Genomic DNA, 25,789 nt, shown 5'->3' with positions numbered 1-25,789 from the left:
GCTGGGACCCTCTGAGCATTGGGAATGGGGTTGGGGTGGAGAGCATCAGAAAGGGAACTTTATATTCCTCAGTAATCATAGGGCAGTCAGTTTTCCTGCAGTGAGTTGATTTCCTCAGGGTTAAAGGTGGTTGGGGGTCAGAGCCTGTAATTATTTTCTCCTTTTATTTTCCCCTGTTTAAAAACATCCAGAAAGCACAGCAAGCTGGCTGAGCTGCTGCAGAGACTGGGTCTCTGTCTGTTGATTGGAACATGAGATATCGCAAACCCAGCCAGAGCTGATTGCCCCTCCTGCCACTGCAGCACCCCTAGGCCACTCATTTCTGGCAAAGGCTCCATCCTCCTTGGGTGCCTGCCTCTGTTCTGAGCTCTGCAGGGCTGGTTGGAGAAGGTTACAGCCGCTGCGGGTGAAAGTCCGAGATGTCCCCATGAGGACATCATTGCTGCATTTTGCTCTGCTGTTCGCTTAGGAGACTCTGCATGCTGTTCTCCCAGCAACAGGACCTTCATGCTTTGGTGACTGAATCTCACAAAAGATGCCTGAGAACAGAGCCTGCCCTGGGCAGCTTATCCAGCAGCTCATCAGCTGCCTGAATCCTGCTGTGGACAGTATGGCTTTGTAGGAGCCGGAGGCCAGGCAGGCTCTGGGGATGCTCCTGCGGCATCCTCAGGCCTCCGCTCCCAGCAGTTTGCCCAGGATCTCCATCTGCCAGCCAGGCCATGAGGCTGTCTGCTGGCTCTCTGACCAAAGCTGCCTGACTGCTGTGCAAGGTCAGCGAGTTACCACATGGCTGGTCTCATTGGAGCAGCAACATGGTTCTCTTTGGAAAGAATCCCTTTTCCTTTTTATGAAGCCAGCACACTTGCAATAAGTTCCCCAGCAGGGACGCTCTGCTCCGTCGCAGAGGACATTGGGGCGGAACTGATGGCTTTTGGCCTCAGTGTCTTTTGGGAGCTGACTTTGGCTTGTTTCTCCACTCCCCCACCTTGTTTGGGCAGCGCCCCTTCATGCCATCACGTAGGGGTTTGTGCTTGATGCAGCCTAAGTTCACACAGGAAGGTGATAGTGGGTAAAGAGTTCATAAAGCAGGCTTAGTTTTTACAAGTCTCTCTTCTAAATGTTGGGTTTTCTCCTATAACCCCAAACCTGCATCTCTTTAAGAAAAAAAATGTTGGTTCTTTTTTTTTTTTGATGTTATTTTACATGAGAAACTCAGCAAATGTCAGCTAGAAAAGGATGAGTCATCTCTGTATGTGCCATCTCAGTTAGACTGATGCCGAGTTCCTGGTGTGGGGGGCAGTGAGGTGGGAGGCGGTGATGAGCAGAGACCTTGGGAGTTCTTTAGGACTTAGAAAGTGGCGTAATAGTAAATAATAATAAATGCTGTAATTCACATACCACAGGATCCTTTCGTGTATAGATATGGTTAGGTGCAGATTTTGTGTGTTTCTACGGTTATTTGGGAGAGGATCTTTGTCATGCCTACACTGCTTACATATCCCTTCCTGTCTTTCCCACTTCCCCAGCCACAGGCTCGTTCTTCCTTGGGACTTTGAGCCTGTGTAGCTGCTGGGAATGCTGGGATGTCTTTGCCTGGGTGTAGGGACCTGGCACTGTTACATCTTCTCACCCTGGACAATTTGCTGGTTCTGCAAATCTCACTCACACTCGACCCTGAGAGTACCTGGAGGCCTTCCCTTGGCCTCCCTTTGTATCCTGTTTCTGCCTGGGCGGTGAGTCTGCTTTATTGAGTAACTTCCTGGCCAAGAATGGGAAGGAAGGGTTCAAGATCTAGCCTAGAATCATGTGGGAATCAAGAAAGGAACTTTCAGAAGTTTTAGTTTTTGCTTACTGCTGGTGCAAGGAAATGAACCCCAGGGTTTGCAAATTGTAGGCAAATGAGCTATACCCCCATCTTGAGGGACTTTTGTCTTCACAGCAGAGAGCATTTCCAGTGGTATTCTGATTTGAAGAGTCGTATTTGGAGGTCATCATCTTTAAATATTTTGGAAGCCGGATAAACAAATGGCTCAATTCACTGATATGGGATGGTTGGGAGGATGTGTACATCTTAGCGTGCAAGCCCTCTTTGCTCCCTTCCAGCCCGAGGAGAAGAGAATTCTTGCTGCCCCCTCTGCCTTGGATTTGCCCTCATGCTCGCCCTTGCCTGTCCCTTCCCCCCACACCCCACTTTTATTGTGACTGCTGCACAGAGTGCCTTGCTGAAAGGCCAAAGATGTGAGCCCTTGATATCCTTTTGATGAAGAGGAAGACAAAGCCCTCTTTAAAAGAGAATGACCCAGGCAGATTCTGGAGTAACAATTGTAGGGAAAGAGACTGTAGAACCCAGAAGGCTCTGCCTGCAGTCTTCCACGACTGTAAACAACACCATGTAGGGCCCCTTTCCTGTTCAAGTTCCTGTGTTATGTTCCAGAGGTGAGTGGGCCTCTCAGAACCAGGGTGGGTACAGAATGCCTGCTCCCTTCCCGGGTTGGCTGCTATGACCAAAGCATCTAGGTTTTTATTTTTGCTTTTCCAGGGGGACCGTAGTCAAGCTTCAAGTTTCCCATTTTTATCATCAGGCTGGATCGGTGCTGTGAAAATCATCTTGAATCAAGGAGGCCACTACTTAAATATTTCAAGGAATAAAAACGGGGACAAGGAATGAGAGCATTATTTGGGTTAGTTGGACAGCTCCAGATATAATAAAGTATTTATAATGCCACCGAGAGAATCTAGAAACCTATTTGGGATACGTCAGGAGACTGGGTGTGAATACTGTATTTAGAAATTCCAGGAGTGCCACACTTTGGACATATATAGATAAGTCCTGGATTAGATGGAAGGCTGATGTCTCCCTGGAGCTGCCAGTACCACAGTTCATAGAGCCACCGACAGCCAAATAACAGCCTATCCCTTCTGCCTTCCCTGGGGACTTAGGTAGCTTCACACTCTTCACATGAGTTAGTTGTTTAAAACAAAGTTCAGGTAGGTAGGCATTTTCTTCTGATGACACAAATAATATATATGATTATATGGAGATTGTTTAGACATTACAGATGTAGAAAATGCAAGTGCTATTAGTAGTGCCAATTAGAGATGGTCATTTCCGTTTTATTATCTTCCTACTCAGTAGCTCATGACTATTTCTGTTTGACTACCACTCTCCAGCTATGCTGTGTTAAGACTTCTTGAACTGATGCACACTTTTCGCACGGGTCGGTCCTTTTACTCTTTCCTCTCATGAGAATTACACAATCCTTAGTGTACATACTTGTAAATGGGCCACAGGTCTTCTTAGAATGAATCCACACAGGCAGCTCTTGCCTTCTTTCTGGTCCATTTTCAACCTCTTGCCTGATCTTTTTATCCCTCTGTTTTTTGCTTCTAGTTAAGCAGAATTTTGGAGGCAAAGAGATTTCTTTTCAGAGACCCACATGTTGAAAACCTGCTGTTAGATTGACTTGAACCATAGTAATACTAATGGACCATCTGCTGTCATTTAAATGCTTGCAGTGTGTCAGGTATGCATCTCTTAAGTGTTCTGTAGACTTAAAAATGTATAATTGTAAGCCCCTCTATAATTATAGCCTCTCCATTTTCCCCATTTCCTCCTTCAAATCACTTGTATCCTAACATTCCCCTCCCCTCTCGTGCCCCACCCCATCCTACTGCCATCGTCCATCTGGACTTTCCTGGTATCTGTGGTTACTCTGTGTTGTGTATTCCTAAAGATTTGGAGTTAGAAGTCACATGGGTTACCACACTCAATATGATCTTCCCTAGCTCCCTTTGTTTACCTGCAGATTTCATTTTCCTTTACAACCACGTTCCTTTGTCAGTTGAAGGGCATTTAGGTTGTTTCCATTTCCTGGATATTATGAATAGAGAGCAGGGAACATCCTGAGCAGTTATCTCTAGGGTGGGAAGGAGCCATTTCTCATTGTTTCTTTCATTTTGTTCCCTGCATGTCACTTGCTGACCTTTCTAAGCTTGAACTGCATCCCTTGTTCTTCCTGTGGACACTTATGAAGACATAGTTTCTTTATGGTTTTTCTTTGATACTCTGTGGTAACTTTCAACAGGATTTAATAGCAGTTCATTTGGAGAGAGCTAGCTCCCTTTGCTGGAATGGTTTGTAGCAGGAGTTGAACAGACAGGCTTGTGCTTTTCACACACAGCCTCAACATTTTTAGGACTTGAGTCTCCATAAGCAGGATTTAGGAAGAAGAGCCAGTGCCTCCACCTCCCACTAGGCTCTGTGTGTTGATGGAACACCACCATTCCTACATATTTAAGAGAGAAGGAAGGGACAGCCTCACCTCTTTTAATCTACAAACATAGTACCCTGTTTAATGACATCTAAGCACTGGAGACTTACTGACCTACATAGTGTAAAGAGATCTAATACCACAGAACTTAAAAAATTGCGTGACCACACAGCTCTGTCTCCACTGACTTCTCAGTGCTGGAAATTAGCTTCTGACCTAGAACAGCTCTGTGACTGTGCTTTGGAGCTGGAACATGGCTGTAGAATGAATGAATAGCAGCAGCAGAGCATTCAAGAAGTCCTGGGCCTGAAACACAGGCTATCCTGCTATGCTGCAGTACATTTTCCTTCCTCTGATGAGTTCTAGTATCCTAGTCAAGAATAACATTAAAGCTGTTTTCTCTATTTTTCTACCAGCTGTTTTTCAAAGCCTTCATCTGATTGGAGACCATCATTAGCTGGTGCTCATTGGAGACATAAAAGTTACAGGAACTTTGGCTAGGTGGGAATGAAGAAAACCTATGGAAAATCTGGAGCATCAGATTCTCTATCTGCTGTATTTTTCCAGCTTTGTAAAGGGACCCAGCTCTGCTCTCTAACAGTGGGGTCTGTTGTGTGACCCTGAGGTCTGACATTCAGTCCCCTGGCCACTGGCATGGTCAGGTCCAGATTGGTTCCTATTAAACCATGGAAACAATAGAAGCAGGAGATTTGCTCCAAGCCTTTTCTCCTCTGTATGTTTTTTCTTTCCTTCAAGGTTTGAGGGGTAGCAGTTGTGGGTAGCCAAAGATGAGGGACTCTGATTTAAAACACTGACTAATGATTCCAGCTCAAATCAGATAATGTGTGTAGCTGCCAGCAGCCACATGTAAACCGGGTTACCTGTTGAGAGAATTTTGGGGTTATAGGGAAGAGGGGCGAAAAGAAAGTGCGGCTAAGACAATGTTCACTGATCAAAGCCGTAAACTTTAATGGCGCCAGACCTTTTAACAGTTTGGGCAAACCCTTCCCCCCAGACTCCAGGCTGAGTTCCGGTGGAAGTTGTCTAGCTTCTCTTGGAGGTCCTCGTCTTGACTGCTCCGGCAGCTGGGTGGGTCACCTGCTTAATTCAGGAATTCCTAGACCTGGAGGAACAATGAACTTAACCTTTACTTCGAGCGCTCCACCCTAGGTGGAGAAGGATCCTGGCTAACTGGGAGAAGTTAACCTTGACCAAAGTCAAACTCTGACCAAGTGCAAGACTGCCCCAATATGGCTCTGTACAACTGTGCTATTAAATTAGAAGCCCCTGACATATCCAAGAGCTCTGTGTTCCTGGAATCAGTGGAGGGAAGAGTAGCAAATTCCTTTTTGGTTTCAGTAGGATGCATATAACCCACAATGAAGTAGCTGTTGTTGTCACCGTCATCTTGTCAGTGTCACAGTAAGGCACATTTGTAGAGGTGGTGCTTCCGTTCTGGATGCAATAGCCAGATTGCATAACAATCTGAAGGAGAGAAAACCCAAGCAAGAGGCCTAAACAAAATGCATTTACTATGGTGTGTAGCTAGAAAGCCTAGGGCTATTTTGATTTTACGTTCACAGCATCCCTTAGCTCCAAAGGGTGTCTTTAGCTCTGGTTTCTCTTTGTCATTGAACTCTGTATTCTGCTGGGGTAGTCCATTCTCAGGTGCCTCTTCCCTCATGTTTGCAAGATGACTTATGGCCCATGAGTTCAGAACTTATGGATAAGTTCATAAGTCTGAGCTTGGGTTTTGTTGGCTTGTTCTTGAATTATGTGTTCATCCTTGAGATAACCTTTGAAGCTGGCTTGAACCCAGAGTAGAGTAACTGCATGTGAAATGAATGTTCTGAAAGCCAACGATGGATGGTGTCCCCAGAGGAGTATTAGGGTGCTATAAATACAGGGGACGTGTGGGTAGTAGCCAAGGCAACCACAGTCCCCACACTGGGCCCAAGTGAATGAGCAAGGTCATCCGGGGAAGGGAAAGCGGAGTTCCCTCCCAGATAGATCATGGCTCTTAGCCACTTTTGGAGAAAATAATTTGGGCTATCAACTTGTGCCTTTAAAAGTAATCATGGGTACTCAGATTTTGAGGAGGAGAAATGAGATAGTTTTGAAATATTGGACACTACTACATCTGGAGAGACCAGATAGTCTAAAAAATGTCTAAGAGCCTGGGGCCTAGACAATGGGGTAGGGATATCTCAGGGAGTTTGTAGTGTGTGTGTGTGTGTGTGTGTGTGTGTGTGTTATGATGCTCTTGTTGGACACATTGCAGACCATGAAAACAAAATGTTTAAGGGTTGGGAAGTCGTGCAGCAGAGTTGCTTAAGGCCAGCCAGCTGTTGACTGTGTTCTTGCCCAGCCGGCCTGGGAACTGCTTCTCCATAGAGCTGGTTTTCCCTTAGGATGCTATTTACAGTTGGGGAAATGAAATGTGTTCAGTGAAATGTTTTGGGGGTCTGCTTGTGGCTACTGCAGTAGATTTGACTGTAGACACTGTTAAACTTTTTGTAAGGGGACAAATAGTAAAGAAGCATTTTAGGGTTTTCAGGGAATATAGGGTCTCTGTTGTAAGTTTTATTTTGTAGACTTGTGATTGAACCTAGGGTGTTATGTATGCTAGCCACATGGTTTAGATCAGTCTACTTTTTTTGCTTGTGAAAATAAATGATATATACTCCTTTAATAATAATAAAAAACTTCTTAGGTCACAAGTCCTTAGAAAGTAGGCCAGGGACTGAAATTCACTCGGACTCAGAATGAGTTTGGAAGCACATAGACCTGGGCTCTGGTACTGGCTGTGTTGTTGCAAACCATGTGGAAGTTTTACATTTTAAGAATTTCCATTTTGGGGGACTGGAGAGATGGCTGAGATGGCTCAGTGGTTAAGAGCACTGGCTACGTGGTATTGGTACAGTAACAGACAGATAAGATCAGTGTAATAGAATTGAAGACCCAGAAATGAGCCCATACACCTATGGTCACGTGATCTTTGACAAAGGAGCTAAAAACATCCAATGGAAAAAAAGATAGCATTTTTAACAAATGGTGCTGGTTCACCTGGCCATTAGTATGCAGAAGAATGCAAATCAATTCATTCTTATCTCCTGTACAGTGCTCAAGTCCAAGTGGATCAAGAACCTCCACATAAAACCAGATACACTGAAACTGATAGAAAAGAAAGTAGGGAAGAGCCTGGAGCACATGGGCACAGGGGAAAATTTCCTGAACAGAACACCAATAGCTTATGCTCTAAGATCAAGAATCGTCAAATGTGAACTCATAAAATTGCAAAGCTTCTGTAAGGCAAATTACACAATAGGACAAAATGGCAACCAACAGATTGCGAACAGATATTTACCAACCCTACATCTGATAGAGGGCTAATATCCAATATATACAGAGAACTCTAGAAGTTAGACTCCAGAGAACCAAATAACCCTATTAAAAAAGGGATACAGAACTAAACAAAGAATTCTCAACAGAGGAATACTGAATGGCTGAGAAGCACCTAAAGAAATGTTCAACATACTTAGTCATCAGGGAAATGCAAATCAAAACAACCCTGAGATTACATCTCACACCAGTTAGAATGACTAAGATCAAAAACTCAGGTGACAGCAAATGTTGTCAAGGATGTGGAGAAAGAGGAACACTCCTCCATTGTTGGTGGGATTGCAAGCTGGTACAACTACTCTGGAAATCTGTTTGGTGGTTCCTCAGAAAATTGGACATAGTACACCTGAGGACCCAGCTATACCACTCCTGGACATATACCCAGAAGATGCTCCAACATGTAACAAGGATATATGCCCCACTGTGTTCATAGCAGTCTTATTTATAATAGCCAGAAGTTGGAAAGAACCCAGATGTCCCTCAACAGAGGAATGGATACAGAAAATGCGGTACATTTGCACAATGGAATACTACCCAGGTATTAAAAAGAATGAGTTCATGAAATTCTTAGGCAAATAGATGGAACTAGAAAATATCCTCCTGAGTGAGGTAACACAATCACAAAAGAACACACATGGTATGCACTCACTGATAAGTGGATGTTAGCTCAGAAGCTTGGAATACCCAAGACACAATTCACAGACCAAACGAAGCTCAAGAAGAAAGAAGACCTAAGTGTGGATACTTTGGTCCTTTGTAGAAGGGAGAACAAAATACCCATGGGAGGAGATACAGAGACAAAGTGTGGAGCAGAGCCTGAAGGAAAGGCCATCCAGAGACTGCCCACCTGGGGTTCCATCCCATATACAGTTACCAAACTCAGACACTATTGTGGATGACAAGTGCTTGCTGACAAGAGCCTGATATAGCTGTCTCCTGAGAGGCTCTGCCAGTGCCTGACAAATACAGAGGTGGATGATCACAGCCAACCATTGGACTGAGCACAGGGTTCCCAAAGGAGGTGCTAGAGAAAGGACCCAAGGAACTAAAGGGGTTTGCAACTCCATAGAAGGAACAACAATATGAAACAACCAGTACCCCCAGAGCTCCCAGGGACTAAACCACCAACCAAAGAGGGCACATGGAGGGACCCATGGCTCCAGTCACATATGTAGCAGAGGATGGCCTTGTCAGACATCAATGAGAGGAGAGGCCTTTGGTCCAGTGAAAGCTCGATGCCCCAGTGTAGAGGAATGCCAGGACAGGGAAGTGGGAGTGGGTGGGTTGGTGAGCAGGGGGAGGAGGGAATGGGATGGGGGGTTTCGGAGGGGAAATCAGGAAAGGGGATAACATCTAAAATGCAAATAAAGAAAATTAATAATAATAATAATAATAATAATAATAATAATAATAATAATAACAACAATAATAGCACTGGCTGCTCTTCCAGAGGACCTGGGTTCAATTCCCAGCACCCACATGGCAGCTCACAACTATCTATAACTCCAGTTCCAGGGGATCTGACATCTTCAGGCAGACATACATGCAGACAAAACACCAATGCACATAAAATTAAAAAAAAAAATCACATAAAAATGGGCTAAAAAAAGACTTTCTATTTTCTGATCTGCAAATAGTCTTCGGGAAGCAGCTGTCATCACTGCAGAGGGTCAGTTATTGTGAGGATTCTCCGTGTTTACTCTATGAAGTTAGAACTTTGACCTGTGCCTGCACATGCTCTGGAGACGACCAGTGAAGCCATGCTCTAAGAATTTTTGCAGTGTGATTCTTCTTCCTCTTTTGATACTCCCCTTTGTCTCTCCTGGGCAATTCTTCACTAGGTTTTGGTACGTTGATGCCAGTCTTAGTTTCATTTCTGGTATTTTCAGGAAATGACCCACATTTTAATCCATATTTGGCAGAAACTAAAATTAATAGGCTTGTTCCATTATCAGAGTGCAGACTATGTGCTTGTTTTGCCTCTAGCCAAAAATTTCTTCCTCTCCCATTTTTATTGCTATCTAATATTTTTTTTATCAGTCTGTGTTTATTAGAACCAGAAGACCTCCCGCCTCCCCTCCCCCCTTTATCAGGAGAAATGTTACAGTGTGGATTTTTGTTGATTGAACTTGTTTGGTGAGTAGATGCCAGGACTTTTGGAAGCAGGTTAGCTTTATTGCCTACTAAGTGATACGGGTAAATTAGGATGGAGTAGATATAAATCATGTGATCTTGCCAACCCTCAGTATCTCTCAGCATCTTATATGCACTTGCCCCAAATCTTTCTCATGTACTTCCTCAGTGAGTCTACCCTGAGAGCCCTCCACCAATCTACTTCTCTGCTTTATTCTTTTCTGTAGTTCTTATATAGTTCCGGCACAGCATATAATTTATTTATTATACTTTTGTGTGGGGCTGGGGGAGAGCAGCTGTCTGTCCTTATTAGACTGAAAATTTCGTAAAGGCAGAGTTTTTGGTTCTTGTTTATGCCCAATCTAAAATGACATCTGGTGCTCAGGTAAATATTTGTTGGATGAATGAATGGGTTGTTTAATTCTTCAGAAGGTTTACTACATCCTATTTTCTCTAGCCTAGCAGACATGCGATTTGGATTTGATTATTGACTCTGTCACAGATTGCCTTAGTCTTGAGCAAATCATTTAATCTCTCAAGAATGTTGTCCTCTTATCTTTAAAATAAGGGGTTAGAGTGCATGATTGCAAAAGTTCCTTCTAGGTCTGTAGTTTTGTGATTATAATCTCTGGTTAAAAGAGATCATGTACTGCTATTAAAATTCCCACAGATATTTCCTACAAACTAGTTTGAATTTCATTGATGGGCAGTGTGGACTGAAAGATAACTTTAAAAAAAAGACTGCAGGTACATTCTGCATTGATTAAAACAGTTCTTAGCAAAGTTGTTCTAAGAAACATCTTCATTACTCCTTTTAGGATAAAGTTTAGACATCTAGATCAGGATTCTGAAACATACGAAGTCTGAACCCTGCTGCCTCCTCTTGCCTCTTTACTGTGTGTGTGTTGATACTGTGATTTGGGATATGTTTTGCTATCTCCAGTAGGTGGTGGGTTTCCTACCTTTAGTTCACTGAATCAATCCTGTCTTCCCTTTCTCCATTCCCCTCTCTCTCTCATTCTTGATCAGTTGCTAATGTGTTGGGCTAGGAACTGTGATTGGCCTGGTTTGGCTGGCTCACTGATTCAAGAAAGATGCAAAGACTGCTGGGATAGAAGCTCTGGGAACCATAGTGATGAGTCACTCTTATATCCTGGATACTAAGAAGCTACTAGAAAATTTGAAAATATTTATTATTGTTTAAAAATTCTGTACATATATGGGTCTTGTATGTGAGTGTGGGTGCCCCGAAGCTCAAAAGTATCAGATTCCTCTGGAACTAGCTATGGGTGGTGGCTGCGAGCTGCCCAGGTGGATTCTGGGACTTGTTTTGGTCCTTTGTAAGAACAATATACTGCCATCTCTTTAGCCACCATATCAGTATTTTTGAGTAGTATAGTAATATAATTAAAGCTTTATGAGATAAAATTATGAACATATACCTTTAGAGAGTATGGAAAGCATCATTTCCCTAATTCCCAAAGTATTATTGGGGGAGTAAATGCTAGGGCTTCTGTTCTGTAGATGTGGCAAGTCTGGGGAACATATGGATTAAAGGACTTATTTTTGGTGTCACAAAAAGCCATACTTTGAGCTAATAGTGTTTTTAGTAATTAGATGGGTTTGTTGCATTTTCAAGTGGGTAGCAGGCTGAACAATTTTGTTGAGCTCCGTGAGCCTGATTATTAAAGTTGCCCGACTCACAAACACTTCTGGAAGCTTTGGCTGTCTTAGGCTCGCCTTGCATGTTTCCTTATCAGGGCAGTATGGGCCAGATCCAGGGCTGTAATTTCCCTTCTGGGCTACTGTAGGAAGAACATTTTTTTTCACGGCCAGTCTATGAGGCTACCAAAACTAAACCTTAAGGCCAATACTTAGTTTTGCAGCTCCATTAGAGACACTGGATGAAGATGCAAACTCTTGTGGTATGACTGATGATCTTGAAAGACCAGTTCCCGTTGGGTTAGTCATTCTGAATGCTTTTCTGTTACCTGGGGGATCTTTTTCTGGTACAGGCTCTGGGGCAGGAATATAGCTCAATAGGAGGAAGTTTGTTTCCTTGGTATGCATAAAGCTTTGGGTTCTAACTCCAGAACTACCACAAAAACAAAGCAAACAACAACAGCCCCCCAAGCCTCCCAAACCTTCCAAACCTATTTTTCCTTTAGGCTCTGGTTGATGTCAGTGCCTCTGAGTTCATGTGCTATACGAGGCTTTCTCATCTCGTTTTACTCCTCAACCCATCCTTTTAAAATGTCTTTTCTGTTCTAGCCTTTCTCTGTCTATCTCAGGATTCCCCAGTCACTTACTTGCACCTGGAGTTCCCTTCAGACAGTTCTTCTCACTTAGTGACTGCTAGTGTTTGGCATCAGAACTCAGGGATTCGCTTATGTCTGTAGCCAGAGTGGCCTTTACATATGAAAACGCTGCCATGTTACTTTATCACTCAGAGCCAGTTGGTGGCTTCCCTCTACTGTTAGAACTTCTCAGTCACACCCTGCCTGCTTTGACTCCAGCCTCCTTCAGCTTCATCAGGCATCATTGTTGCCTAGCCCTGCCATGTGGCCCTTTTCTGCTTCCACCAGAGTCCATCCTATCACTGTCCTTGCTCTGACCTTTCACCCTTTCACCTGACTACTCGTATTTAAACCTCTCTTGGAGTGACTCAGGGCCAGTGGGCTCTCAGTCAGGAGACTCCATGCTGGCCAGGCTTCTTGCATTGCTGGCCTTGGGAGGCATAGGGGCCATGGGACATTGTTGGATATTGGGCTCTGTGCTCCCCAGTCAACACTGGATCGTTTTAGGAAGTCGTAGGTTGCCCAAGAGCTGACATAAAGCCACTCTTCCTGGAAGGGCGGTGATGGTGAAAGTGTATGGGAGGAAGAGGAAGAGCTACGTGCTTCCACCAGTGCCCATGTCATCTCACTTAAAGCTGACTTCTGAGGTTGTCCCTCGTTTGTATTCATGTATGCAGCGAACAGTCCGTGTTCCTCATCTGACTGCAGAAACTAGACCCTGGAGGAAAGAACTGCCTAGTTAGGGACTATAGAATATATGGCTCAACTGAGAAAAGATCGGCTCTGATGGTATTTGATAGCCCCTTCTCCTACCACATGATGCCTGTCTGGCAGTTGAGTGGTTTCCTTAAAGGCCTGCCTGATGTTTAGCAACTCCTAGACGTAAGAACAAGCCAGTTTAGGTAACACCATTCCCAACCAGACGAGAAGGGATACCTTGACTGTTGTGCATCTCATCTAATAAACTCCACACACCAGGCTACCTTAGAGAAAGGTGTGGTACTCTCACAGCAGTGAATACTATTATAAGGACAGTTACTGTTTTAAAATGATTTCTATTACATTTTTGTGTCTGTGTATGTGCATGCACACTCACATGTACAGGTTCCATGACAACTTTATTACTTCTTTCTTCCATTATGTGATTGTAGGGATTGAACTCAGGTTATCACACTTTGAGCCTGACATCTTTACAGCTGAGCATGCCTACTCCAGCTTTTAAACAAACAAATAAACAAAAAAACTGGGCTTTTTAAAAATGTAGGCCTGGAAGCTCTAGAACTCACTCTGTAGACCAGGCTGGCCTTGAACTCAGAGATCCATCTACCTCTGCTTCCTGAGAGCTGGGATTAAATCTGTGCACCTGATTTAAAAGTCTGATTCATCCTTTTTGAGACAGGATTGAACCCAGGGCCTCACACATGCTAGTCAAATGCTGTGCCACTTAGCTTCCATCCCAGGCACCAGCTATGGCTTTTTAGAGGTGCTTCGGAATGTCTTCTTTTTTCTTTGTGAATTTATTGTTTGTATTTTGAAATTTTAAAACTTACTATAGTGTCAATGGTAAGATTCTCTTAGATGCTAAAAGAGCGTTGTTCACTGTTGTAGCTTGAATGGTCTACATGGTATATTATAGCCTCTCCACAAACACCCTGAGAAACGCCTTAATTTATGTTATGCTCGCATGGTGTACTGGCTGGGTTTGTGTGTCAGCTTGACACAGGCTGGAGTTATCACAGAGAAAGGAGCCTCCATGAGATCTAGCAGTGGGGCATTTTCTCGCTTAGTGATCAAGGGGTAGGGTCCCTTGTGGGTGGTGCCATCCCTCAGCTGGTGATCTTGGGTTCTATAAGAAAGCAAGCTGAGCAAGGCAGGGGAAGCAAGCCAGTAAGTAACATCCCTCCATTGCCTCTGCATCAGCTCCTGCTTCCTGACCTGATTGAGTTCCAGTCCTGACTTCCTTTGGTGATGAACAGCAGTATGGAAGTGTAAACTCAATAAACCCTTTTCTCTCCAACTTGGTTCTTGGTCATGATGTTTGTGCAGGAATAGAAACCCTGACAAAGACACCCGTTTTCCTCCTGTCTATCAGTAGTCCTGACTGTGAATGCTTTGAGGCCAGGGTCCTTTGTACCTGTTCTTTCCTCAGCAGGATTTATTCCTTAAACTACAGGGGAATGTCTGGACCTGGCCTTCTTAGCTGCTTGTTTACTTGTCTGATTCATTGGCTTGATGCCGTGGATTCTGTGATAAGTGAACAGCCTTGATCCATCCATAGAGAAAGATTTGAAAGTGATGCATTTGTTTCCTTCTCATCCTTGAATTCAAGTTTTGGGAGAGCCATAATTATCTTCTTTTGTCTGTGTTGATGATCCAGAAAGTGCTAACTGCAATAAGTAACTATAATAAATCCAGACGATGTGGCTGGATGATGAATATGTTTGTCCTAACTTAAATATCAGAGCATGGAGCTAGGGTGGGCTAGAAATGTGCAGCCTATTAGAGTTTCTGTCTTCATGATGAGTTGGAGCTGGAGGTCCCCCCACCCCCTTGCCCCTGTTCCATTAAACTGACTAGAGACGGCCATACTGGTCTCCTTGTCTGTTTCTGTCATGCAAGATTTGATGTAGAACTGCTTGTGCTATTTTCTAACTTTCCAAATCTTACCCGGCAGTAGGTTCTTCAGGTGAAGTTTGAACCCCAGGATGTAAACTGGAGAGTCTTAGCATAAGGGAGGAAAGCAGGGGCTGTGGCACAGAGCGGCAGAAGTGCTACCAGCTTCACTTCTGGTCTCAGTCTAAGGAACTGCCCAAACCTCTACATGGAATGGCTGTCCTGCCTGGCGGTGAACAGCAGGTCCCAGCAGGGCCTCAGGACAGCAGCATGTGTCTTGTGTGTCTCACCAGCTCAGGCAGGTGCTGCTTCTTGTTCCTAAGGCATCTATAATTGCATAATGATGGTTGCTGCGTGGTTTAGTTTATCAAGGGCACTAAGCTGATTGCTTTTTGTTTCTTCTTAGACTGTTTTTTTTCCCTGACATATGCTCTTTGGGAGTAAAGCTGTGATATTTTTATAGTTGCCTTTTTGCATTTGCATTTTAGTTAATATATCATCTATTTCTACCTCTGTACCGGCTGGTTTTGTGTCAACTTGACACAAGCTAGAGTCATCAGAGAGGAAGAAGCCTCAGTTGAGGGAAGGAGTCCATCAGATCCAGCTATAAGGCATTTTCTTACTTAGTGATCAGCGTGGGAGGACCTAGCCCATTGTGGGTGGTGCTATCCCTGGGTTGGTGGTCCTAGCTTTTGTAAGAAAGCATGCTGAGCAAATCAAGGGAAGCAAGATTGTAAGCAGCACCCCTCCATGGCCTCGGCATCAGCTCCTGCCTCCAGGTTCCTGCCCTGTTAAGAGTTCTGTCCTGGCTTCTCTCAGTGATGAACAGCAATATGGAAGTGTAAGCTGAATAAACCGTCCCCCCCACCCCCACCCCCAAACTTGCTTTTTAGTCATGGTGTTTCGTTGTAGCAGCAATAGAAGCCCTAACTAAGCCTTCTATCATCTCCAAGTTAATGTCTGTGTCCTAGTGCTACACTGGGGAGCAGTGAGAGTGTAGCTGTTGGTGGTGATGATGCCCTGGGTGCCAGACCTTAGATCCTGCACACATTCCCATCCAGTCCTCAGAGCAGCCTCAGACAGCTGAGCATGGCGGTGTATACTTGGAATCCCAGCACTTGGGAGGGAACACAGGTCAGCTTGCAATCCATGAGAGTTTGTCTCAAACCAAATGCAAGGCTGCGCATGGTGGCACACACCTTTAATCCCAGCACTAGAGGCAGGCAGATCTCTGTAACTTCCAGGCTAGCCTGATCTACATAATTAGTTCTAGGATAGCCAGGGCTACATAGAGAAACCCTGTCTCAGAAACACCACCACTGCCACCACCAAGAGACAAACACAAATCAAAACAACCACCCTATTCCTAATCTCTTCCCCCAAATAACTAAACCTAACTCAGTCAAACCAAGCCAAAACACCAAAATATAAACCAAGCAGATCAAAACCAAATTCTGATACCATCATCATTGCCATCTCTTATTATTTTAGATAGTATAACCATGGAGCTCATATGAAAGACTAGATGCCCCTTTTCAGGCAAAAATGAACAAGACAAACTATACCCACCGAGTCTTACCACTATGATTGCCTAAGCAATTGTGTCATATGTGTGTGTGTGTGTGTGTGTGTGTGTGTGTGTGTGTGTGTGTATAATTTTTATTGGGGGCCTTCTTACCCCAAGCCCTGTCATATACCTTTTCTTTCTCTTTTTCAAGTGTGTGGCCTGTTTTTTCATTGTTTATACACACACACACACACACACACACACACATCCTAAATATGGAAATGTAAATATAAGAATATGACTGGGAAATCACAGGAGGCCTCTACCCTACACAGAGCTACAGGCAACAAAGGAATGCTGAGTGGGAGAAACAGTCTTCCCCAGGGAAGCACACAACAATTGGTCATCCAATATGAATGGTCAACCCTGAAAACTTACATACAAGTAACACTATAGAGGCTGAGCAGCTTATATTTACATATTTAGGATGTGTGTGTTTGTGAGAATGGAAGGGTATATGGGAGGGCTTGGGGGTAAGAAGGGGGGTAAGAAGCCCCCAATAGAAATAATAGAAATAGAAATAAAAAACCAAAAACAAACAAAACAACAACAACCAAAAAGGTCACCCCTCACCCCAACTGCAAGCATCCTATAAGAACAAGAAATGGTTGGTTACCTTACCCAAATGATAAGCATTTTCTAGGCTGCCTGCTAAGGTAGAAGATTTATAGAAGTATTCCCTCCCCTTTCTCTTTTTCTTTTTTAGACCTGTTACCAAGGAGATGGATTGCTTTCCGAAGGCAAATATGATAAAGAATACCTCGCCCCCTGCCTTTGGCTCCTCTTGTGTTTGATGAATGCTGCCCTCCTAGCTGTTTTCCTCAGGCAGTCTGAGGATGAAAATGCCTGCCCTGGGCCCCCATGGCTGCAGAAGCTCACACCCCTGGGGAACACTGTGTCTTCAGCATATTGATTTAAGTAGAGGCTGTTGATGTTTGTCTTTAGTACCACCCATTGTCTGTGTGGCAGGACACACTGTCCTGTGTTTCGCTGACACTGGTGAGAGTATGGGCCAGATTTAGTAACCTTGAGCAGTGAGGGATAACCCTGAACCAGTAAAGGACATCAAAGAGAATCCTGTTCCCTCTGCCAACCAATGCCTGGCTGCTCTAAAGGCTGAGATGAAAGGAGAAAAGCTGTAGTGTAGTATTTCCTATATGAATGAACTATTTGTTTACAACATATGTCCAGAGAGTTTTGTTCTTATAGGAATGACTACAGTTTTGTCAATTTTAGCACAGCCTGGTTACCGTTGGCGATGCAGGCTATAAATGGATGTATGTGTGGCAGTCAGCATTGTTCCGATTCAAACTTGATCTAGTCTTAGGTCCTAGCCACCCTTCTGTAGAGCTGCATGTGGTTAGCAGAATAATGGCTTGTTTAAAATTTGGTCATCTTTTGTTTTTGATTTTAATGGAGATGTCAATGAATTATGAATTTGATGAGATGAGGCAGAAATGGAGGAGAAAGGTGAATTATGGTCAGCCAGCAAGGTGTTGGAGTATTTTAGAGATTGAGGTTTCTGCTTCATTGATATAGCATCACTGGAGAGAAAAACTTAATGGCTTTCTTGAGATAATGTGAACATAATGTTGGAATTAGCCATCAGAGGGGACTTACATCTGGGGACTCTGGTGTGAGGCCTCTAACTTAATTTTTTATCCAGATTGGCAGATCTTGGGTTTATCTTTTCTAGGTCTCCATTTCTTTACCTGTAAAACAGAGATCATGATATTTAGGTTTACTGCTCCGGGTAAGCCAAGGGAACAGTGGCTGTATCTTCTTGCAGATCCTGCCCAACATGGTCCTCGATCTACAGTGACCCATGCTAGCGCTCACAAACTCTGGACATGCTTTTTCTTTGGCTATCATAGTTTTCCTTTTATGGATTAAGAGTAGTTATTTGAAATGAAAATATATGTATAATCTTTAGGAAATAAAAAGTGATCTGAGGAGCAGATTAAACCTAGGGTTGCCAGATAAGGTGGAGGACACCCAGTTAATTTGAACTTTAGGATAAACAATGGGCGGTTTTTAGTATATCTTCAGATATTCATTGTTTACCTCACATTTATATGACTGTTCTGTGTTTTTATTTGTGGAACATGGCATCTTTAATGTTTCCAATCTACAGTCTTTTGGCTACATTTCTGGTCTCTACAAAGGAACTGAGGAATTTCACACAGAATGTAGGGATAGAATTTTCTTTGCATCTGCTCATAGCTCCTGTTGTTTGTTGTTACAAGAAGAAACCTGGGGTTTCTTAGATAGCTCATCCATCCATCAAAACATTGGTTACATAGCAGCCAAACATTTGTGTTGAGAAATAAGCCAGAAGGAGCTCTCTCTGATGACACTTCTTTCTGCTTCATTGGATTGCTGTTATGTGTATATCCGTGGAAAGGAGGATGTTGGGAATAGAATTAAATGAAGCTTCCCACAGTACTGTCAATACTTCTCAGAGGAGAAGTGGTCTATGGGTAGGATGTCTCTGCCAGCTTCCGAGGAAGCAGTTCCAGGTCTTAGCAGTCAATATGGAGCCTCACCTACGGACACTATAGGTCTATATGCTGAGCAAACACATAGGTATAGAAGATGTAAAGACCTGGACCTGGATAACTTGGAATTTCATTGAGAGGTAGGACCAGTGTATGCTAATAATTGTTATAATTTACAGAATACATCCTCCGTGACTTTGTGTCAGCCATAGTAGGTGCTTTCCATAGAGTATCACTGTAAGGCCACAACAGCCTTTAGCAAGATCCTGTAATCACCCCCATTTCCCCTATGGTGGACCTGGAACTTGGCTTTGTGCTAGAGCTTAGTGCCACCTGAGGTCTGCTTTAGGTTGAGTCATTTGAAATGATCATTATTTAATGATTTCTACCTATAAAAACATCATCTCATGTATTATACCCAATGCATATATAATGACTATGCATAACTTTTTGAGGCTGACTGTTAATCACGGACCTGGTTGAGGTCATCCAGGGAGGCCTCTGGGAAATTCATTCATCCGCTTCTTCATGGGCTATCTACTAAACAGAAAGCTACTATATTCTGCCAACATCTTATAAAGCATAGTTTTGAACATAGTAAAGAAAACTTTTATTACTAAAAATTTCTTTCCTACTCTTTTCTACTTTGTTTTCTTTCTCTTTCTTTTCTTTTCTTTTCTTTTCTTTTCTTTTCTTTTCTTTCCTTTCCTTTCCTTCCCCTTCCCCTTCCCCTTTCCCTTTCCCTTTCCCTTTCCCTTTCCCTTTCCCTTTCCCTTTCCCTTTCCCTTTCCCTTTCCCTTTCCCTTTCCCTTTCCCTTTCCCTTTCCCTTTCCCTTTCCCTTTCCCTTTTTCCCTTTCCCTTTCCCTTTCCCTTTTTCCCTTTCCCTTTCCCTTTCGCTATCCATAGTCTGTATATTGCATGCTACCCATGTTTGGAGATTTCACATAAATGGAATCATATTATGTGGTATTTAGTTTCTGGCTTCTTTCACATAGTTCAACATTGTTTTTCAGGTTTAAATGTTGTATCTTATATTACTAATCTATTCCTCTTTATTACTGATTAGTATTTCATTGTGATTCATACCATATTTTGTTTTTCATTTTTCCTTTATAGCTATTTACATCATTTCTATTAATTTTTCACACATACAGATTTATTGATGGTGCGTGTGCACACACACTCAAGCACATGCTATACATGGCACATGTGTAGCCATCAGAGGACAACTTGTTGTACTCAATTTTCTTCTTCCTCCATGTGGGTTCCAGGGGTCAAACTCAGGTCATCAGGCTTGGTAGCAAGTGCCTTACCATGTTGAGCCATTTCACTGACCCTTTCATATTCATTAGTTCTAGTGTTTTATGTAAGTTATTGTATGAAAGTATGCTTATTTCTCTCAGGTAGGTGAATGGAAGTGGAATTCCTGGGCTGTATAGTATATTACTTACCTTTGTGTATTTGCAACCAAAATGCCTAATGGAAACAAATTAAGGGAAGAAAGACTTATTTTGACCCACAGTTTATCAAGATCTCAGTCCAACAAGGCAGGGAAGGCAATTATGGCAGTGTGTGTAGTAGAGCTCCTAACTTTGTAGCCAACCAGAAAGCAGAGAGTGTACTGGAGTGGGCTAGGCATAAACTCCAAAGGTTCTCTCCCCAGTGATCTGCTTTGCCTTCTATGCCCTTTCTCTAAAGGCTAGACATCCCCGCACCCCAAATACCCCAGCTGGAGAGCAAGCACTTTAAACATGAGCCTGTGGGGGGACCTCCCATCCAAGCCACAGCATATGGTAGGCTTATGTTTAATCTGAGCAGGTTTTCTAAGAGGGAGTGTGGCTAATGGGTTTGTCTGAGGATGGCATCAGCCAACAATACAAGTATCACCCAGGGTGGCATCCCAAACCCAGCGAGATGAGCTAGGCAGATCTGAGACTAAGATCTTAGCAGAGCATCTGAAGTTAGCCCAGGCTGTCCTGGTGTCCACCCTTTTCTGGCAGGTTGTTGCCAAAAAAAGCGTCTGCATATTCATCAGTGGGACAGAAAGTGTTGTTTTCTCCGGCTAGCGTTGTTTTCTCTGGCTGTCTCTGTGCACAAGCATTGACACTGTCGATCCAGTGATGATAATCCAGTAGGAAAGTAGCAGTTCCCTCTCTACACCAGCAGTCTTCCAGTTCTCTCTGGGAAAAGTATAGACTAATACATAAGGAGCTTTTTGTAAAGCTATGCTTATTTGCAACCACAGAACTCTGTCATATTCTGATGTTTCCTATTTTGAAGTAGGTAAGACTGCATGACTATTTTTTAATTTTATTTTTTTAAATTTGTAATTGTGTGTTTTGTATGCGTGTGGTGTGTAATGGCATGTACGTATGTGTATGAGGGCATGTAAAGGCACAAGGCAGAGGACATCTCAGATTCAAACCATCACATAGAGTAAGTTTAATGAGCAGATTTTCCAGACAATAGAGTGACAATTGGTTATTTGAAGTGGAACCGAGCTTTGAATATTGTTGTTTACCATTAGATTTTGTGCCAGGGTTTCTCATCTCTCAGAACCTGAAGTTTATTGATTTGGCTAGGTTGGCTGGTAAAGTGGTAAATTGTTAATCTGCTTTAAACTCCCCTGAGGTGCGTGTCTCTTCTACACCTGCCCAATTGTTTTGGATTTATGAATGAAACACACACACACATACACACACACACACACACACACACACACACACACACACACACGCACGCACACACACAACCTTATTTTTAATATGCCCTCAGCAGCTCAACTGCTGGCTTACTCCCAAACTTCCCTGTGGCTAACACTACCCTAGACCCAATGGGGAAATGGCCCCTGGGCTGATTTTCCTCGATTCTTACATGGCTGGTTATCTGTTTTCCACAGCTCTGAATCTTGAATCCTATTCCTTTCCTGGCATGGCAATTCAAAAACCTCCTTCCTTTGTGGTTCCTTGCTTGGGTAATATAAAGTCCCACCTCTGTCTCCCTGCCCAGCCATTGGCCACTTTATTTACCAATTAGAGCCAACGGGGGCAGGGACCCTCAGCATTTGGACTTGCAGATACCCATGTGAGTTTGGGAGCCAAATTAACACAGTTAGCATTAGGACCAACCCACAACAGGCTGGCCAATGAGCTTCAGGGATCATTGCACCCCTAAAGTTGGTTTCACAGGCACATGACATAATGTCCTGCGTTTTCTAAGGATTATGGGGTTTGAGCTTAGATCTACATGCTTGCTTTACCAATTCCTAGCCTGCAAAGACTGCTTTTAAAACATTAAGTGATTGAGTTAATGAGACACCTCAGTGGTGAAGGGCTCTTGCAGCGAAGCCCTTTGTCACCTGAGTTTGATCACAGGAACTGACTTTGGGGTTATCCTCTGACCTTCACATGTATGCAAGGCATGCATGAATCCAAATGACTGATAACAAATAAAAATTAAGTGACAGTCATACACATTTTATGGTTGTACATGAGGTAATAAATTACTGCTGTCCAAATTATATATGTTGCATGTGTGCGTACATGTGTGTTGAAGTTGGTTACTCAAGTTCCCTGTAATTAAGGAGCACTGCTCCAGAGGTCTGGGGTGGGCCTCAGTGGGATCGTTGGACTTTGCCTCTATTCTTATTTTCTTAAGCTATTGCACAGTGCAGACACCAGGGAGATGCATGGGTGAAACTTGAGTCAAAAAATACTGGAATTAAGAAAACACAGTTGCAAGGTCATTGCTCCATTTCCCGGACAGCTGATCCTCCATAAACACACTTTATGCATTTTATAGCCACATGCCATCTTTCGCCCCTTTGGGAAGCCCAGGGCACCAGAAGCAGGCTCAGGCTGGATTTCTTGTCCCTATTGCAGATTAACCAGCAGTTGGATCTGCTGAAGGTAAGCATTGTTTTCTTTGGGTGGTTATTGCCTGTGGTTGGAGGCAGTGGAGAAGTGGCAGTGGTGGAGAAGTGGTTGTGAGGGGAGAGTCTAGGGATGGGCAGGAGCACGGAATGCTAAATGGGAAGAATCTTGCCATAGATACGCACGTTCTCTAGGTTGTACGAGAAAGTGGGATTTTTTTTCTCTAACATGATCCTGAGGAATGCTTAGCAGTTTTCTCTACTTAATGTTAACAGTAGTGATATGCTCAAAATTGCTAGACCTGAGATTCACTGAGCTAACACTGGGCAGGCTTTTCAGGGTGATGCTATTTGACTCTAGAAGCAGCTGTGTTTGCTAGGTTTGGTTGTTCCATTTTTGTGTGAGGCAGCTTTGGGTCAGGAGTGTGGAACAGCTTGTTTACTGAACTTGTCATCAAATGAGAGATGCAGAGCCCACAGCCAGTGAAGAGTGAAACTTCATCTAGTCTATAAACCAGGCTGGGTGCGTCACATTGGCAGTTTCTAGCCCAGATCTTATGTTAAGAGACCCAGCACTTCAGTTCAGCAGGGCAGCAGAGGATTGGTATATGAGAAGGGAATTGGGGACAGATTTCACAGACCTTGTTGAATAATGTCCCCAGGGCATCTGGCAAGGCTAGACTGGCTGTGTCTTACACACTCTATTTGCTGCCCTCTGTCTACAGCTGGCTCTATTGATTTAGCTCTGGGAAGTCTTTGCCTTGGCTGTTCTCCACACCCCTTCTGTTGATCCATCCTGGGAACACTCAAGTCTATACCGTATTACAACCTTGGATCCTGATGTGCGTGAGCGCTTCTGCCCTGGTGTTTGTGGAAGTCAGTGGGACTGAAGATAGAGGGTTATGTGGATCACATGCTGGTGGCTTCCTCCTGACCTGCCCTTGGGAAAGAACAGGGGACTTTTCCCCTGATATCTTCAGCAGATCTCATAGGCTGTTTGAAATGCTGTGTCATATCCCAGTGAGGATGAGGAGTAGAAAAAGAGGGGCTGGGAGACTTTCTCTATTTTTCTTTTAAGTTCTTCCATGTTTTAGGAGACCATTGGACTAATTGAGGCTTTGAACCTCTTTCCTTTTTTTTCTTATTAAAGTCTGTCCTACTTTCAGAGAGTGATTTGTTATTCATCTAACTGGTACCAAGTTTTGACTATGGATAGTTAAATACCATCATCTGGCTAAATGATGGGAGGTGATGTGCTCTAAGAAATGCATAAGTGGGTACTTTTGTCATTGTGAGGAAACTGTAATATGTCCTTACACAGCTCTAGATGGTCTGGTGTATATTGTTGTACTTGTGGCCCATCCATGACCAAACTGCTGTTCTGTGGCACATGACTGTAATGTTTCTTCTTGGCCACCTTTACTAGCTCTTTCCCTTTCCTCCACATTATGCACTTGATATTGACCTCAGTTTATTCTTATCTGTCCACAGGATATAGTTGGTGTTCCTCACTTTTGGTGAAAGAAGTCACCAAGGCACAAAATGGTTCCATGAGTCGGAAGGTCTAAATGGGCTCTAAACGTTGGGTCTTTTGCTTACTAGCCTAGCTGCTTTGTTTGTTATCATTGTATAAAGCAGGGTGGTCATTGATAATGAGGCCTGAATCTGGACAGAATCAGCTCTTGTAGATGAAGGGTAAACCCATTGGATGTAGTGCATATGTTTGGGAGTGGGGCTCTGGGTAGACCAGCTAGCTCTTCCTCCAACTCATGGGGAGGGTCACCCAGGCCTTCCACTGCTCTGCAGGTTCTTCCATGGAGGAGAGATGCAGCTTTTCTTATGGATAGACTAGAGCATATGTAACGTCAATTTATGGCCAATGGCTTATTAAGCTCATAGACCTTGTGCTTTCCTAATACTGGCAGCTCACCCATCAGATAGCTGTCCCCTTTTATGAGATAAGTGCCTGGTGGCCAGTGTTCTGATTTTAACTCCAGAGGGTGGACTTTTATCACAGATTTACTGTTTGTTTTTCAAAGGATATGGTTGACTGCAGTTGCATGAGATGCCAGTGTTAAGTTTTGTAATGTTAAAATGTAACTATAAAGTATGCCTTTTTAGTGATTTTTTGAATGATCGTATGTGCATTTTATCAGACTGTTGGGCATTTTGATTATTCCTGTAATGTATCATCATTATAGAATTAGAAAATGCAGACAAGCAAAGGGGGGGGAGGAGAAAAGAAAAAAAAAAGCTCCAAATAAAAGACCCTTGAGAGAGAAGCTAAGATGTGAAGGACTTTGAACTTAGCAGGAGGGAGCCCTTCAATCAGTTGGTACAAGCCAGGATTGCCAGCCTCGCTCTGCTCCTCTTCCTTTCTGATGCTCTAAGTTGCTGTCCTGTGAACAAGTCCACGAGAGCAGTCAGGTGGCATTTACTGTGCCGACCTCTGAGCTCTGATGATGTTGAGTTCAAAAGTTGTGCTGTCAATCAATCTACCACCCATAAAGGATAGGTCTAAAAAGGGAGACGGAGTCCCTAGGGTAAGGTCTCTGTCTTCATATAGTTGCTAGTCCCTCTGCAGAAAGGGGAAAGAGACCTCTCAGTCATTCACCCCAACTCCAAAACTATCCATCTAGTCACCCCCATGTATCCACTTGCCCATTCTACCTACTCCTGGCATTCGGCTTACTCAGTACTCGTTTACTGTGTCTCTACTGTGTACCAGATTAGGTTTGGCTTTGGGAAGGCTGTGTAAATAAGACAAGTCTCTGCTCTCACAGAGCTCACTCACACAGCTCACAGGCTGGGGTGGGCTGTGGCGCCTTCCCTTCCCTCCCCTCCCCTCCCCTCCCCTCCCCTTTTTCCTTTGGGGGTGGGTGGGTGTTAGGATAGCATTTATTTTATTTTAAATTAATGTACAAAGCATTGGATTAATGAGAAGGTTGGATTTCCATCCCCACACACCTCCTCTGCTCTTAAGAGAAGATAACAAGCATCTCAAGCTGGCTTTTACTGTAAAGCTGAGAATGAACTTGGACTCCTGGTTCCTATCTTCATCACCAAGTGCCTACAGGCGTGTGCCACCACTTTTGTGTAGCACTGGGGCTCTAACCGCGGCTCCCTGAATGTGCTC

The 25,789-nt window shown here is 43.6% G+C and overlaps 1 protein-coding gene across 2 annotated transcripts in view; it reads left to right on the top strand.

The window, feature by feature from the left end:
• Positions 1-25,789, top strand: part of Arhgap26 (Rho GTPase activating protein 26) — a 390,006-nt gene that overhangs the window by 16,577 nt on the left and 347,640 nt on the right. The window contains exon 1 of one of the 2 annotated variants that reach the window (XM_052155157.1): positions 9,652-9,809. The exons of the other annotated variant lie outside the window; for it this stretch is intronic. The gene's annotated coding sequence lies outside the window, so the exon portion shown is untranslated. Of the gene's footprint in view, positions 1-9,651; positions 9,810-25,789 lie in introns of those variants that run through there. 2 annotated transcript variants of the gene reach the window in all.

Source organism: Apodemus sylvaticus, chromosome 13 (assembly GCF_947179515.1).
Source record: "Apodemus sylvaticus chromosome 13, mApoSyl1.1, whole genome shotgun sequence".
NCBI classification, from domain to species: Eukaryota; Metazoa; Chordata; class Mammalia; order Rodentia; family Muridae; genus Apodemus; species Apodemus sylvaticus.
This window is presented reverse-complemented; position numbering and strand designations above follow the sequence as displayed.